This window comes from Chiloscyllium plagiosum, chromosome 17 (genome assembly GCF_004010195.1).
Source record: "Chiloscyllium plagiosum isolate BGI_BamShark_2017 chromosome 17, ASM401019v2, whole genome shotgun sequence".
Taxonomy (NCBI): Eukaryota; Metazoa; Chordata; class Chondrichthyes; order Orectolobiformes; family Hemiscylliidae; genus Chiloscyllium; species Chiloscyllium plagiosum.
Window position 1 is genome coordinate 67,914,296 of NC_057726.1, and position 18,295 is coordinate 67,932,590.

Consider the following 18,295-nt stretch of genomic DNA (forward strand, 5'->3'; position numbering starts at 1 on the left):
CTACAAAAGAGCTACACAATTTTAAATTGATCCTATCTTTTGATGACATTGTGCATTTCATGTTAATTTATGAGCACAGAATGCCCTCTAAGCAAGGCAATATAATTTCTTAGAGTCACTTGTTACTTGATTGCATGCAGGGTTTTCAAGCAACTTTGCAACAACCCTTTTCAAAAACATACTTCATTATGTTGGTGACTTAGTTAAGAAGTATTCCATATGGTTTTCATGTCAGAATCTCCCTTGTTCACAACAGTTTTTAACAAATTTGGAGATGTTCACATTTTATTCTTGAGATTTATCAGTAAAGTGCTTGCAAAATACAGGTCCCAGGTGTTATCAAATGGAATAGGAGGGAGTGAATTCCTACCTCAGCCAGATATTAGTTCAGAGACATGTTGAGAGTTGGAGGAGGGTCCAATATCACAAAGGAAATCTTGAAGAAAATTTAGCGCATTTCTCAATAGCTTTTAATCTTTATTTTTCACTCATTCAGTCCAACAGAAAGTGGAATGTTTGATGTACGTCCCTGATGGGCAGGCACTCCATTTTAGCTGTAAGATGTTGATCACTCAGCCAGCATGATACATTTGCCAAGTTGATGCACTAGTACCGTGACAGACAAGATGAGAAGATTGCAGAAGGTCTGGTTCTGAGGTGCGGTGTGCTCAGGGGGTCCTGCACCAACCTGTTATGCTTAGTTTTGCACAGTTGGAGCAGGCAAAGAGGCAGTGTGATAAATACTGAGGAGCTGGGCAAATAGATGCACTTACCTGAGGAGGAAGATGGGCAACAAGCTGGAGGAAGCTTGCCTTGTGGATGAAAGACAGGACATGATTGAACACCTAGTTCAGTATGTGCAAGCTGGATGCAGAAGGCCATAATAGATTGTCAAGGTGGGCAGCATGGCTTTGTGGCTTCTGTGCTATTATGCTCTAGGTGAGGTGCACAGCAGCCTCTCAAAGATGGTATGGGCATAAGGGATGCCAATTTTTTTGGCAGATATCTGTTGAGTGTCAAGCTGTTTTGGAATTAGTATGTGGTTAGATGGGGTCTGAATCAGACATGAGTGAGGGTGGGGAAGGGAATTAAGTATGATACCACAGGAACTTTGACTAAGCTTTGCGGTGAGAATGTCTCCAAACAAAATCCACGTAACTCACGTTTGGACGAAAATAGTAATGTTCAGCCTGACTTAACTTTCACAAAACCATGTTGACTCTGAGTGATTACTTTGGATGTTTCGCAGTGTCCTGCCTTAACATCTATATAATAACTTTTTCACAATGACAATTGTTAAGCTAGCTGGCCTGTAGGTTCCTGCTTTTTGAATCAAGGGAGTTACATTAATTATTTACAAATTTAATAGAACCTTTCCTGCTTGTAGGGAACTTTGGAAAATTAGAATTAACAATTTGGCTAATGTTTCAGTGGGGTAGTGTGCTGGAAATCAAGCCCTGTTTTTTCTGGGTCCTGGTTATGCAGATGTTCCTCCTACTCAATGTTGTCATCTATCTTCTCGGAAGGCATACTGCCCTTCAGAACTAATCTCATCACCTCTTTGCCTGCTCCAGTTATGTAGCACATTATACAAAGAATATGTGGCAGTCTCTGTTTGAAGTGTCCCCCACACTAGTCCAAACATCTCACCTTCAGGAGATCAATCATCTGTCCTATTATGGCCCTTGTTGAAGAATGAGTTGCATTGTATCTGCACTTAGCCTCAGTCAAAGAATTGTTTATATCATCTGCCATCATCTATGGTTGTCGAGTGTAATCCTTGTCTCCCAGCAGCCATTCTTACGAGGTAACTGGTCCTTGAAATGAATCAGGAATCTGAGATTATCAGGGATATGGATGTCATGGCTTTTTCCAGGATAATTGGTACAGACATCTGAGATGCGGTACATAAGGTGATCAGAGTTGACTGTTTACGGATTGAAAGACTTTTGCATTGTTAAAATCATCTGCATTATGATATGGTACTCTGACTGGCATGTGTACAGTTCATAATACCCTTCCCCTGGGGAAATGAATTATGTTGGCAAAGCCTATTTCCTGGGCTGGAGCACTGAACTTGTCATGTAGAAATGATATAAAACAGTGTGATATGACGCAAATTATATGTAGGGATCTTACACAAGTCCCAGGAGAAATGATCTAAGGATATGGGAGAAAGCAGGAATAGGCTATTGAGTTGAATGATCAGCCATAATTGTAATGAATGGATGAGCAGGCTGAAAGGACTGAATGATCGACTCTTACTGCTATTTTCTATGTTTCTACATAGCAAAATGTCTGCCCATTTGACTGATTATTGTTGGCAAACATGACTAGCTGCCTGACTTTGTGTCTATGCTAAAGGCAAGGCAAGACAGAAGCAAGTGGTGATTTGGAGCTGCAGATATTCATTCAGACTTGTATATTGACAATTGTTGCCGTCTAGTTTCCAGATTGAGAATAGCAAATTACTTATAAATGAGGAGAGGTTAGGTAATAATGAGATGTAAATGTATGCAAATAGGCTTCTTGCCACTTACGAGTAAGATTCTTGTCTTGCTGTTAAAACATTGTGTGGAAAATTAAACTTGATGTGAGAATCTCATTTTCCTGATTTCGCCATATTTTATCACCTGTCTCATCATTGACCAATCATAAGTGGCGGAAAAGATTCCATTCTCCATATCTGTTTTTATTGTTTGAGCTATCTTTCTCACATACTCTAATTTTTCAATTTTTGTTAATTTTAAAATTCTTTTTGTATTTTTTCTGTCAAATTGACTCACATGCCACCCAGCTTTACATAATTATAGAGGAACCTGGCTTATCCGAAGGACACGAGCAGGGAGTATTTCATTCGGATAATCAAATACCAGATAATTGAATGCTGGAGAACATAGTTTACGCAAACATCGGGACCTTGTGATCTTGCCAGTTAATCTGAAATTCGGATAATCGAATGTCAGATAATCGAATGTTGGATAACATAATTTAGCCAAGCATTGGGATCTTGCCCGAAATTCAGATTATTGAATGCCGGATAATCGAGGTTCCTCTGTATTTATTTTTCTTTATCTTAAAATCATATACTCGTTTAATACTCTGCAGTGAGGAGTTTACCTTGCCTGTTCCTTATGAGCTCAATTCCATCCTTCACCAACCCTTTACTATTAGAATCATAAAATCTCTACAGTGCAGGCAGAGGCCAATTAACTCACTGAGTCTGCACCAACCCTCAGAAGAGAATCCACACCCCCACCCCACCCCAGCCCCCACTGTATCTCCATAACCACACATTTACTATGATAATCCACCCAACCTGCACATCTTTGGACAGTTGGAGGAAACTGTAGCACCTGGAGGAAATTCTCTCAGACATGGGGAGAACATGCAAACTTCACACGGACAGTCACCCGAACTGGAATTGTACCTGGATCTCTGTGCTTCAGGCTAAAATGTTTTGACACATTATTTACCATTTTTAGCTAACCACAGATGGTGGCTCATCCCCTTGGAATTTTTCTTTCTAATTGGAAAGTATCTATTCTTTGTAGAAGAATAGGTCAAAGCAACCCACTTGATTGGCATCACATCTACAAACATTTAATCCCTCCACCACCGGCGCTCAGTAGCAGCAGTGTGTTCTATCTACAAGACGCACTGCAGAAATTCACCAAAGATCCTTGGATAGTACCTTGCGAATCCATGACCACTTCCACCTAGGAGAACAAGGGCAACAGGTACTTGGAAACACCATCACCAGCACGTTCCCCTCCAACTACCCTGATTTCAAAATATATGGCTGTTCCTTCATAGTCGTTGGGTCAAAATCCTGGAATTCACTCCCGACCGGCATTGTGGGTCAATCCACAGCAAGTGGACTGCAGCGATTCAAGAATGCAGCTTACCATCACCTTCTCAAGGGCAAATAGGGATGGGCTATTAATGCAGGCCAGCCAGTGACAACCAAGTCCCACAAATGAATTTAATTTTAAAAATGCAAATACTGCATAGTCACTGTCCTTCCCCTTAATTCCTTCCACCTAATCCTGTCAAACACCTAATCAATGATGGACACCCATGGACAACCCCAGGTTCCCATGGTATTTAACAAACACTGTAATTGCCAGGCCTTGGGATCTTTCTGTTCATCCTATTCATTTGCATGGCTGTAGTCCTTCAGGTCTGTATCAGGCGTGCTTGTCTCAAAGGATAGCTTAAATTCTTTATTCATAGTGCTGCTTTTCTCAAATTTAGTCATTCTTCTTATATTTCCCACTGTCCTATTTATATATGTAAAATCACAAAAGACAATTTTGACTTTTCACTTTAAGATTTGTAATATTGATTTCTGTTATAAAGTGTAAAGTTATACAACCACTTCTAGTAGTAGAGTCAAAGAGAGTTACAGCATGGAAACAGACCCTTCGGTCCAACTCATCCATGCCAACCAGACTTCCTAAATTAATCTAGTCCCATTTGCCAATACTTGGCCCATATCCCACTCAGCCCTTCCATTCATGTACTCATCCAGATGCCTTCTAAATGTTGTAATACTACCAACCTCCAACATTTCCTTTGGTAGCTCATTTCACGCACGCACTACCCTTTGCATGAAAAAAGAATTGTCCCTTAAGTCCCTTTTAAATCTTTCCCCTCTCACTCTAAACCTATTCTGGACTCCCCCAACACAGGGAAAATACCTTGTCTATTTACCCTATCCATGCCCCTCATGATTTTATAAACCTCTATAAGGTCACCAGGAAAAACAGCCCTAGCCTATTCAGCCTCTCCCTATAGCTCAAACCCTCCAACTCTGGCAACACCCTTATAAATAGTTTCTGAACCTTTTCAAGTTTCACAACATCCTTCCTACTTTGTGAATAATAGGCTGTGAACAATCTATTTTGTTCAGGGCGCAATAGAGGAGATTTCTTGAGGCAAATTAACTTTCACACAATATTTTTTTCTAATCCTTGCATTATACTTTGGTTAACTGTATCTATCCTTTATCGAGTTTTGAGAAGATTTGTAGTTCAGGTTGAGGATCTGGATATAAGTTTGCTCTCTGAGCTGGAAGGTTTGTTTTCAGACGTTTTGTCACCATACTAGGTAACATCATCAGTGAGCCTCCGGTGAAGCTCTGGTGTTATGTCCCCTGTTCAAATTAAGTGTTTAGGGTTCCTTGGGTTGGTGATGTGATTTTCGCTTCTTTTTCTCAGAGGGTGGGAAATGGGGTCCAAATCGATGTTTGTTGATAGAGTTCCAGTTGGAATGCCATGCTTCTAGGAATTCTTTGTGTGTCTCTGTTTGGCTTGTCCTAGAATAGATGTGTTGTCCCAGTCAACAGTAACACCAGTGCTCCACCGGAGTCTCACTGCTGATGTTAACTAGTATGGTGATGAAATGTCCGAAAACAAACCTTCCAGGTCAGCGAGCAAACTTACATCCAGATCTATCCTTTATGTTAAAAACAACTTCTATGATTACCTGAAGAACCTTTAATTTGAAGCCTATTTCTTAATATTGTGTCGGTGTGGACTTGTTGGGCCGAAGGGCCTGTTTCCACACTGTAATGTAATCTAATGTAATCTAATGTAATCTAATCTAATCTATCCTTTATGTTAAAAACAACTTCTATGGTTACCTGAAGAACCTTTAATTTGAAGCCTATTTCTTAATATTGTGAGTAGTTTCAAAAAAACAACTATTTACTACAAAATAACTTCAGCTGTTGTCACTGCATCTGCTGAGGGAGTTAATCTGGCTGGTTCACAGGCTGAGACTCACACCTGGTGTTATTCGTTTACTGGAACAATCATCCTTTCATTAATGAAGCCTGGATCAGTCATTTGCATGTCTTTAGTCATCCTCTCATCAAAACTGTTTCAGCTGGTCACTGCATAAGGCTGCTTCACTCGCCTTGGAGTAGCTCTGTTCAAAGTTACCATTGTATTTCATTTAAAGGCTAAAACAGGCTGTTCATCCTGTTTATCTCTTCAGTCATTTTGTGTCTTAATACTGGGACAAGCTGCTTTGTTTTATTTAACCCTTGTTGGCCATTTTGTGCCTTTCAAACTTGGACCATTTTGGTATAAGCAGGTCTGGCCCACCTCTACAGTAATTAATCTACAAAGCTACCCACAACCATGTTCCCAGCTTCCTGACTGTCATCTGCCTTTCAATATTCAGGTCCCAGTCTGTGTTATTCTGCAGCCATATCTTTGTAACAGTTATCAAATAATATTTATTTCTAATTGCACTATTGGTTCATCTGGTTAATTTTGACACTGCATGCATTCAAATACAAAGATTTTGGGTTTATTTTCTTATTAATTTTTAAACATGTATTCTTATCTTGATTTACTTAGATTTATACTCTATCTCTTTCATTCATGGCCTGTTTATCATTTCCCATATGAATACCTTTCTGTTTGCCTTGTCTCTGCTTTTTGATTTAAAATTTCCCAGATTTAATCGTTCCCCACTACCCCTCCCGCATTATTTAATTTAAACCCTCTTTGCTTTGTTAACCACATGCCTTGTAAGAACATTGGTTCCAGCATGTTTAGGTGTAGATAGTCTCAGTGATACAGCCCTCACTTTTCCCATGATTGATGATCATCCAATCTGCAGCCTTCACTCTCATCCAAACAAGCTGAAAGACCCTCAGGCCTGAGAACAAACAACAGTACAGCACAGGAACAGGCCCTTCGGCCCTCCAAGCCTGTACTGACACATTTTTTTCCTTCCATACTAAAACTGTCTTCACTTACAGGATTTGTATCCCTCTATCTTCTTCCTATTCATGTATTCATCTAGGTGTTTCTTGAATGCTGCCAATATGTTTGCTTCCATCATCATCTCTGGCAGTGTGTTCCAGGCAATCACCACCCTTCATGTGAAAAACTTGCCTCTCTCAGCTAGAACCTGTATCAATGAGGTAAAAAAAAATGACTGCAGATGCAAGTCCTCCGTGTTTTCCTCTCCAGACGTTCCCAATAGTACCCCTCCACCGACACCCTCATTCGTTTGGCCAAACTGGTCCTCACCCTTAATAATTTCTCCTTTGAATCCTCTCACTTCCTCCAGACCAAAGGGGTAGCCATGGGCACACGTATGGGCCCCAGCTATGCCTGTCTCTTTGTTGGCTACGTAGAACAGTTGATCTTCCGTAATTACACCAGCACCACTCCCCACCTCTTCCTCCGCTACATTGATGACTGCATTGGCGCCACCTCGTGCTCCCGCGAGGAGGTTGAATCATGAGGGGCATGGATAGGATAAATAGACAAAGTCTCTTCCCTGGGGTGGGGGAAATCAAGAACTAGAGGGCATAGGTTTAAGGTGAGGAAAAAGATACAAGAGAGACCCAAGAGGCAACTTTTTCTACTCAGGAGGGTGGTGCGTGTATGGAATGAGCTGCCAGAGGAAGTTAAATATACAAACAGGAGGATGCCCAATCTTGAACCTGCAGTATCATTCAGTTCTGACTAATGATCACTTTAAAGATGTCTGTTGATCTATTATGACAGACTTCTGGAGCAGCTGAGACTTGAACCCAGGCCCTCTAAGCCCACAGGTATGGTCACTGTACCACAAGGTCTCTATCGTTGAACTGGATCATTATTCCACCCATAGTTTGCTTTTCGACAATACCCGAGAACCTCTGTTGCGTTTCAAGGTTAGTCTTTTTTGTTCTGGATCCATACATCCAACAGATAATTCCACTCCAATAAATCTTTGCAGCACATTAAACACTTCAATTAGATAACCCTTCAACTTCTATATTCAAAGATAAACACACATTGTCTACATCACTTAACCTTTTAACTTTTAAGCAAGGAACTGGTTATTTATGTAATACATGTTTCTTTGTGCAATCATGTATATATCTATGCCAGCCCATGCCAACATTTCAGGAATGTTAGTTCAGGCCTTGATCCACAATGTGCACACCTCACATTTTACTGGTTGGAACGTCTACATTCTCTCAAAGCCTGAGCAGCAAACAAACACAATGGTATAGATCTTCCTAGCTGCAAATAGCTGGAGACCAGATATACCCTAGAACACTACCAAGTCCCAATGCAGTGACTAGGCAGTAACTGGCCTGAAACTTTAAACTCATCTCTGCATATCCTGACACAGTCCTGTCCCCCTTAGTCCAAGAACTCCCCACCTATCCACTCCACCCACCCCCCGCCCCCGAACTATCACCTTCATCCCCTCCCCCACTCACCTATTGTACTCTACGCTACTTTCTCCCCACCTTCCTCTAGCTTATCTCTCCACGCTCCAGGCTCACTGCCTTTATTCCTGATGAAGGGCTTTTGCCCGAAACGTCGATTTTGCCTGTCCTCGGATGCTGCCTGAATTGCTGTGCTCTTCCAGCATCACTGATCTAGAACCTGTATCCCCTAGTAATTGACCACTCTACCCTGGGGAAAAAGCCTCATACTTTCCAGTCAATCCATGCCATTCACAATCTTAAAAACTTCTATTAGGTCGCCCTTCAACCTCTTGTGTTCCAGTGAAAACAAACCCAGTCTATCTAACCTTTCTTCATAGCAAAAATCCCCCATACCGGCAATATCCTGGTAAACCTTCTCACTACCCTCTCCAGAATATCCACATCCTTCTGGTAGTGTGGTGACCAGAACTATACACAATATTCCAAGTGTGGTCTAACTAAAGTTCTATAAAGCAGCAACATAACTTGTATATTGTTATACTCAGTGCCCCTTCCATTAAAGACAAGCATGCCATAGGCCTGTTTTACTAACTTATCTATATGCGCTGCCACCATTGGTGATCTGTGGATCTGCACACCCAGATCCCTCTGCATATCAATTCACCTAAGTCTTCTATCATTCACTGTATAATTTCCACCTGTACTCGACGTTCCAAAGTGCATCACCTCACATTCGTCCAGATTAAACTCCATATGCCTTTTTTTCTGCCTATGCCTCCAACTGATCTTTCTCCTGCTGTATCCTCTGACAATCCTCCTCACTATCAGCAACTTCCTCACTCTTTGTATGGTCTGCAAACTTACTAATTAGACCAGTTATATTTTCCTCCAAATCATTTATGTAGATCATGAACATTAGAGGCCGGGTTGACAACTGCCAAAGTTGAAGCTCCTGCACTCCTGCCTTCTGGGTCCCCTTACTTACCTCACTCATAAGCACACTCTCCTTTCCTTGACCAATGATCACATCTGAAGAACCTATCCCAAGAAATGAGGTAATCTCTTGGAATAAGAATACATCACTTCACTCTTCTCTGAAATAAAATTTTACCTACCATCCATCTACCCATTTCACCAATTTATCTAGTCTGCCATTATCACCAGTCTGTTCTCTTCTCACTGTTTTTTCTCTTCTTAGAATGCCTCTTATACTCTGTATCACAACCATCTTCTCTTTGAAGGTTTTAGATTGTTCAATTACTTGATTACCCTGGGGCTACTTCTTCTGAATTCAGTTCAGCATGAGGAACCAGTCCCACTGCTAGGACACACTAGCCAGCCATGGATGAGAGTGCTCACTGCCAGTGTGTGCTTAGAAATATAAGTGTGTCCTTAAATTGCACCTATCTCCAGAAACATTTTAAACTTTTTCTTAAATTCATTTTATCTGTGCAAGATAATACCTTAATCTTATTTGACAATCCAATACTCTTCAGTTGAAGCAGTTTATCCTGCTTTATCCTCTTATTCTTAGTTTTGAGTTTATGAATAATTAGATTGCCATTTGAGTTTGGTGGGATGTAAACAGGATGGCTTGACAACTCCATCAATGATATATCACATCCTGTATTCAGTTCAAACAGAATACCTTGTGTGACATACAACTGCTGACAGGTTTGAGAGCATCCATTTTGCACATTGCCTTTGTGATATTTCATTCTCTTGAATGTTTAGATATTGTGAACCATTTGTCCTAATCAACTTTGCCATTTCCCTCTATAGTTTCACATAGGTACCCCAAAAGTCTATTTTTCAAGGAAGGTTAATACCAGCTTTCTTAATGTTTCTATGAATCTAATTTCTCTAACTTGTAATTATACCTTTTGACTCTAGCGCCAAAATTAAAAGTAGATTTAATTAATTTATGGGAGAATTGCATGAAGAAGACCAAATGGACCTGACTGTAATCGTGTTCAACACCACTGCAATCTCTTTTGATTTGCACACTCTCTCTTTGATAATAGCAACCGATCTATTTTACATTTTCAAAAGCCAAGTACTTCACTGACAGTTTGATCGATGTATTCATAATAATCTCATGCTTTTTTTCATGACCATGGCTTGTTCAATTTAATACATGCTCTTCTTTTACTTTCTTGCTTCCATACTAATTATTTTGCACTTATCCAGGTTGAGCTTTATTTATCCAGCATTTGGTTCAGTTACCTAAAACCTAAGTTTATTGTTCTTCATTGCTTGAGTTGACCTCTTTTTAAGTAACTAGAAAATTTAAAGATTTTGCTCATAATGACCTAATCTAGGGATCATTATCTATGAATAATTAATAGTGACCTTATTCATTTCTCATATCATTGCACGTGGTTGGTCTGTCTTAACCACCTGAGATATTTTTATACTGTTGCATTTTTGCTATGGTTGCCCTTTTTAAAAAAATGTCATTGTATGGGTTGTGGGTGTCCCTGGCATGACCAACATTTGCTGCCCATCCGGAGCTAACCTTGAATGGATTGGCTTTCTCGGCCATTTCAGAGGGAAGCTAAGAGTCAAATGCATGACTGTGGGTTTGGTGTCATGCATAGGCCAAATCAAGTAAAAACTGCAGATTTCCTTCACTGAAGGATGTTAATATGCCAAATGGCTATTAATGACGATTGACGATGGTTACATTAATACAAACTGAAACAAAGAACGACGAATGCTGGCGATCTGAAACAAAACAAATTCCTGGTGAAACTCAACAGGTCTGGCAGCATCTGTGGGATGAAAGCAGAGTTATCATTTCGAGTCTGATGACTCTTGATCAGAACTGATAATAGCTAGGAAAATTTGGTGTTTATATTAATGATTGGGGTGGAGAGTTGGGAAAGTGGTGAATGGACAGGTGGAGCCTGAGTCAAGATGGGGAGATATGTAAGGGGTAGGTAGACAAGGGGATTATTGATAGTAGCTGAAAATGTGTTGCTGGAAAAGCGCAGCAGGTCAGGCAGCATCAAAGGAGCAGGAGAATTGACGTTTCGGGCATGAGCCCTTCTTCAGGAATGTGGAGAGTGTGCCAAGCAGGCTAAGATAAAAGGTAGGGTGGAGGGACTTGGGGGAGGGGCGTTGGAAATGCGATAGGTGGAAGGAGGTTAAGGTGAGGGTGATAGGCCGGAGTGGGGGTGGGGGCGGAGAGGTCAGGAAGAAGATTGCAGGTTAGGAAGGTGGTGCTGAGTTCGAGGGTTGGGACTGAGACAAGGTGGGGGGAGGGGAAATGAGGAAACTGGAGAAATCTGAGTTCATCCCTTGTGGTTGGAGGGTTCCTAGGCAGAAGATGAAGCGCTCTTCATCCAGCCGTCGTGTAGAAATTGAGTAAGTGGTAATGAGAGCTGAGAGTAGGAGAGAATGGATCGGCTATGTTATGTGAAAATAGAAGTGAGAATGGATGAGAATGGGTTGGCTATGCTAAAAAACAACCCATGCCATGACAGGACCAGGGGATGAGGATGGGGAAAAAAACATAGAAGGACAGAATCAGGCTGTAAACTTATTGAATTTGATGTTGAGTCCTAGAGGCTGCAGCGTCCCAAAGACAAAAATGAGATGCTGCTCTTCAAGCTTATGCTGAATCACACTGGAATAGTGCACCGAGCCTGCAGCAGAAATGCAGACATTGGAATACAGTGGTATGTTGAAATGGCAGGCAACTTGAAGATTGGGGTCATTTTCACGGACAGGACAATAGTTAAAAGGTCACCATTAGACTAGTTTTAATTCCGGATTTTATTCAATTCAAATTCAACGAGCTGCCATGGTTGTATTTGAACACGTCTCCAGAACATTATCCTGGTACTGGATTACTGGTCCAGTGACATTACTACGTGGAAGGGTAAGAACAGAACGTTCACAGAAACACCAATAGCTGCAAATTTCCTTTCAAGCCACACACCATCCTGACTTGGGACTACATTGTCAATCCTTAACAGCTGCTGGAGCAAAGTCTTGCAGAGGTTGGTCAAAATTGTTGATCTTGTCAGTAATGCCCACATAGTACGAATAGATTAAAAAATAGGAAAAGATTTGGAGTGACAGAGAGCTTAATTGCTACATCATGAATGCAACAGAGCCAGTGGGACGTAGTGAAAGTAGAGTAGTGAGTGTTTGGATAATGAAAGAAGTAGTGCTTGTGAAAACTTAGAACAGCAAGAAAACAAAGTTGGCAGGAACAAAAAGAGAGTGACAGATGGAAGCATTAGGGACAGACATATAAGGAGCCTTAGGCATTTCTGATGGTTACCACTCCGCAAGCATGTGGAAAGGTGAGCACTCTGAGCTTTAGAAATCACCATCACCACAATTACAAGAATTGTACTTTTGCAGTTGGGTTTATTATGCAACAAATTCTCATTATCTAGTCAATTGAGTTAAACCAACCCCATCCCCCACCCCCAGGGCTCTCTCATGTCACATTTATTGCAATACTGCCTTGATGTCAAGGGAAGTCACCAAAATCGGCACCTCTACTTCAGTTCTTCTATTCATATTTGACTAAGGCTTTAATGTGTTTGAGAGACAGAAGGCCCCCACGAAACTGTACAGAACATCTATGAGCAGGTTATTGGAGAGTAAGCTCCACTTGAATATGCAAGTCATACTTTCTCCCCACCCCCACTCTCCTCTCATTTATCTCTCCACCCTTCAGGCTCTCGGCCTGTATTCCTGATGAAGGGCTTTTGCCCGAAACATCAAATTTCCAGCTCCTCGGATGCTGCCTGAACTGCTGTGCTTTTCCGGCACCACTCTAACCTAGACATACCTGGATATTTTTCTACATTTTAAAAATGTGTTGCTGGAAAAGTGCAGCAGGTCAGGCAGCATCAAAGGAACAGGAGAATCAACGTTTCGGGCATAAGTCTTATAAGGGCATATAAGGGCTTATGCCCGAAACGTTGATTCTCCTGTTCCTTTGATGCTGCCTGACCTGCTGCGCTTTTCCAGCAACACATTTTTAAGCCCTGATCTCCAGCATCTGCAGTCCTCACTTTCTCCTATTTTTCTACATTGTCAGGTAGATGCCCGTATTGTAGCTTTACTGGAACAACTTGGTTCGGGATGTTGTTTCTTCTGGATTACATTTTTAATACTAATGCTGGGATGCATTGACAGCTCTTGCCCTATCCAGTGCCATAAATTATGAACTGCTTACATAATGAATTCCAGCATGGTACCACCCACTTCACAAAGAGCTGTTTTGGGGCATATGAGCAATGATGTGAAAAAATTAACTAAAAATCGTGAACTGCCTCATTCAGAACTTATTGAAATGGAACCAACTGTAAAATATCTTACACTAACAAACTACATTCATAACTGGATATTTGGGTATTTGCCTGAGTTACACTTGTTACTAGCTACTCAGTAACCTGACCATCACTCACCATACAAGTTGAGACTCTTAACTATTCTAACACTTTATAACTGTTTCTGTCTTTTCTACAAAGAGATCCAAAGAAGCCACTTTCAGACATATATGAAATATTTTTGCTCTGTAAAATGTGCAGTCCCTGAAGTGGGACTCGTTAGGTAATGGGCTTTTTTTGCCGTCCAAAGTTGATGGACCGAAGGACATCTTCTATCCTGAATGGTTCATGATTCTAATCATACAAATTATAAAAAGACATTTATTTTGCTTTAATTTAGTTTGTATTAATGACATTCCCTTTCACCTTAACCCAATATATTATAACAATCTTCCAGTGTACATTTGTGGGCGGCACAGTGGTTAGCATTGCTGCCTCACAGCGCCGGAGACCCGGGTTCAATTCCCGCCTCAGGCGACTGACTGTGTGGAGTTTGCACGTTCTCCACGTGTCTGCGTGGGTTTCCTCCGGGTGCTCCGGTTTCCTCCCACAGTCCAAATATGTGCAGGTCAGGTGAATTGGCCATACTAAATTGCCCGTAGTGTTAAATAAGGGGTAAATGTTGCGCTTCGGCGAGTCAGTGTGGACTTGTTGGGCCGAAGGGCCTGTTTCCACGCTGTAATGTAATCTAATCTAACCTAATCTAATCTAATCTAATATCCTTCAAATTTCACTCCATCTATTAAAGTAGATTTATTTCAACCAATATGATTATGACCCTAGCAAGTGAATAGCAGCATTGTGCTTTCTGGGTTGTAGCCCTCCTTGTTAATCTCATTAGGCAAAATTTTTTTTGAGTATCACATGTTGCCAACGTAATGTGTGCACCCTTACACATTCCACCCCCCCCCCACCCCACACCCTCCAATTTCATAACAAAAATTACGGTACATTTACAATCATGATCATAAATGGTTAAACTGTCGTACATTTGTTACAGCACAGAAGACAGTCTATCACTGAGCCTATGCCATCTCTCGAATCATCCCAATCTCTGCTCTATCCAGTGGTCCTGCAAATTTATTTCCTTCAAGTGACCATTTAATTTCTCTTTGAAGTGACTGGGCATCACTCTTTCCACCATCCTCATGGGCAGGTGCACATTGCAGATCTGAATTGGCAGCCTTTGGTCTGAGTGAGCATTATCTATCCCCAGCAGTAAAAAGTTGGAAAATTCCTTTGAATAGAATGTATAAGTCTATGACCAATTGGAACCTAAGGTCATTTGAGAGAAATACAAACATATCTAGTGATGAGTAATCTTATTCTCAGCTCTTAATCTGTTTGTGACTGAAGGAAACCTCTAACTCTTATTAAAAGATACTGTGCTAATAATTTCTGAGAATTCTTTATATTACCAGTGGTTTCTTACAGAAAAAAATTAATTTTTGAGAGCTCTCTTGTGAGGTTGGTGGCAACCTGTATCTATTTACATATATTAGAAATTGGAGTTGGGTATCTCAGTAGAAAACAGGCAAACTGAATTTAAGCAATAATTACATCTCAATAATATTACTATTCAACATATTAACGGATATTAGTCTAAGCAAATTTTATAGGAGTGAAATTGATCTTCGGTCATATTGCAGAACAGCAATAGTGAATCAAAGCCTGTTTTAACAGCTTTTAAGTTGAATCTATTACCATCAAAAATGCTAAAATAGCTCCAGAGTAAAGGTGAGAGTCACCACTGAGCTTGATGCCTTGGTTGAGTGCTACAAGTAGTAGGAATCTGTGATGCCTGGCTTTCAAAATAGAATGACTGAGTTTTCGAAAATGCTTGCAGGGAAAATTGAATATGCATTCTATTACAGCAGTAATTGTTTAATGCACAGTTTTCTTTATTTAAGTTTTTTTTACAAAAACAGAAATTCCGAAGAAAACTCAATAGGACTGGTAGAATGTATGAAGAGATAACAAAGTTAATATTTCAGGGCTAGTGACCCTTTTTCAGAACACTGCACCCGAAACGTTAACTCTGCTTTCTCTCCACAGACACTGCCAAACCTCCTGAGTTTTTTCCGCAATTTCTATTTTGTTTCTGATTTCCAGCATCTTTTTAAAAATTATTTTACATTATTTTGTTTTGCCACCTGAACAATTACAATGCCTCACAAAAGCAAGATAAACATTTCACTCTGTCTTTCCTCTACTGAAAACAGTTTCTCTTTTTTAACCAAAATAGTCAAGAATGCACTGTCTCCATGATTATAAAGAGCTTTTATCATGCTTCTGAAGATGGAAGAATTTAAGGAGTTGGTGAAAAGATATAAACTAGGAATTTATTTTTGCATGGGAGACTAGCAACATTTTTCTACTCTGGAAAACTGTAATGTTCCATGCATTCTTGGCTTTATGGAGTGGAATTAAGAAACTGAATTTAAATAGAGCTCCCTCTACTCTTCGTCAATGACTTGATTTTAACAAAAAACAAAGAAAATTATAGCACAGGAACAGGCCCTTCGCCTTCCAAGCCTGCACCGATCTAAATCCTTTATCTAAAACTGTCACCTGTTTTATAAGGGTCTGTATTTCCCAATCATGTATCTGTCAAGATACATCTTAAATGATGCTACTGTGCCCACCTCTACCACCTCTGATGGCAATGTGTTCCAGGCACCCATCACCCTCTGCATAAAAGAACTTTCCACGCTCATGTCGCCTAAACTTTTCCCCTCTTACTTTGAACTTGTGACTCCTAGTAATTGAATCCTCCACTCTGGGAAAAAGCTTCTTGCTATCCACCCTGTCTCTACCTCTCATAATTTTGTGAACCTCAGTCAGGTCCCTCCTCAATTTCCGTCTTTCTAATGAATATAATCCTAATCGACTCAACCTCTGTTCATAACTAAGGCCCTCCATACCAGGCAACATCCTGATGAACCTTCTCTGCACCCTCTCCCAAGCATCCACATCCTTTTGGTAATGTGGCGCCCAGAACTGTACACAGTATTCCAAATGTGGCCGAAACAAAGTCTTGTACAACCGTAACATGACCTGCCAACTCTTGTAGGAGAAAGTGAGGACTGCAGATGCTGGAGATCAGAGCTGAAAATGTGTTGCTGGAAAAGCGCAGCAGGTCAGGCAGTCGATTCTCCTGCTCCTTGGATGCTGCCTGACCTGCTGCGCTTTTCCAGCAACACATTTTCAGCTCTGCCAACTCTTGTACTCAATATCCCATCTGATGAAGGAAAGCATGCCGTATGCCTCCTTGACCACTCTATTGACCTGCGTTGCCACCTTCAGGGAATAATGGATGTGAACACCCAGATTTTCCCCAGGACTTTTCCATTTACTTATAGTTCGTTCTTGAATTGGATCTTCCAAAATGCATCACCATGCATTTGCCCGGATTGAACTCTACCTGCCATTTCTTTGCCCAACTCACTAATCTATCTATATTCTGCTGTATTGTCTGACGGTCCCTTTCACTATCTGCTACTCCACCAATCTTAGTGTCATCTGCAAACTTGCTAATCAGACAACCTATACCTTCCTCCAAATCATTTATGTATATCACAAACAACAGTGATCCCAGCATGATCCCTATGGTTCGATTCCAGCCTCGGGTGCCTCTGTGTGGAGTTTGCACATTCTCCCCCTATTTGCGTGGGTTTCCTCTGGGTGCTCCTACGGTCCAAAGATGTGCAGGTCAGGTGAATTGGCCAAGCTAAATTGCCCATAGTGTTCAGGGACGTGTAGGTTAGGTGCATTAGTCAGGGGAAATTTAGAATAATGAGTCTGGGTGGGATACTTGTAGTGGCACGGTGGCTCAGTGGTTAGCACGGCTGCCTCACAGCACCAGGATCCCAGGTTCAATTCCAGTCTTGGGCAACTGTCTATGTGGAGTTTGTACCTTCTGCCTGTGTCTCCGTGGGTTTCCTCCCACAGTCGAAAGATGTGCAGGTCAGGTGCATTGGCAATGCTAAATTGCCCATAGTGTTAGGTGCATTAGTCAGAGGGAAGCGGGACTGGGTGGGGTTACTCTTTGGAGGGTCGGTGTGGACTTGTTGGGCCGAAAGACCTTTTTCCACACTGTAGGGAATCTAAACTAAAAAAACTTCCCAGCTCGGTGAACATACCCATAACCACGACAACTGGGGCCCGAGCTACAAATCTTTACACAAACCTCGAACAAGTTTTACTACCTGAGCCACCCTATATTTACACATGAACAGTCTTTGACTTTAGTACTGTCTCTTCAGAGTCAACTCTTGAGTGTCTGTATCCCTAACATTCTCCTTTTCATTGTCAGCCAGAGCTCCCTGATTGGACCAGATTTTCAGCCTTATTCTGAGACCACATATTCTATGACGTCCAGTTGGCGGACCTCATTACAACCACTGCATCATGTACTTCATAATCCCATCAATCTCGTTCATAATAATGCATTCTAAAATCTTCCAACAATCGAGGTCAGGTTAATCGGTCTCTTATGTCCTGTTTCTGCCTTTACCCCCTTTTAAACAGGTGTGTTACATTAGCCATTTTCCAGTCCTCTGGGATCCTCCTTGACTCCAGTGCTTCCTGAAAGATCACAACCAATACATCCTCAATCTCTTCATTTATCTCCTTCATAACTCTGTGGTATAGTCTGTCTGGTCTGGGTGATTTATACACCTTCAGATCTTTCAGATCCCCCCAAAATTTCTCCTTGGTGATGGCCACGATGCTCACCTCTGTC

The 18,295-nt window shown here is 41.2% G+C and overlaps 1 protein-coding gene across 2 annotated transcripts in view; it reads left to right on the forward strand.

Moving 5' to 3' along the window:
• The window catches only part of hydin (HYDIN axonemal central pair apparatus protein), a 915,145-nt gene that overhangs the window by 373,333 nt on the left and 523,517 nt on the right, over positions 1 to 18,295 (forward strand). The gene's annotated exons all lie outside the window — the stretch shown is intronic.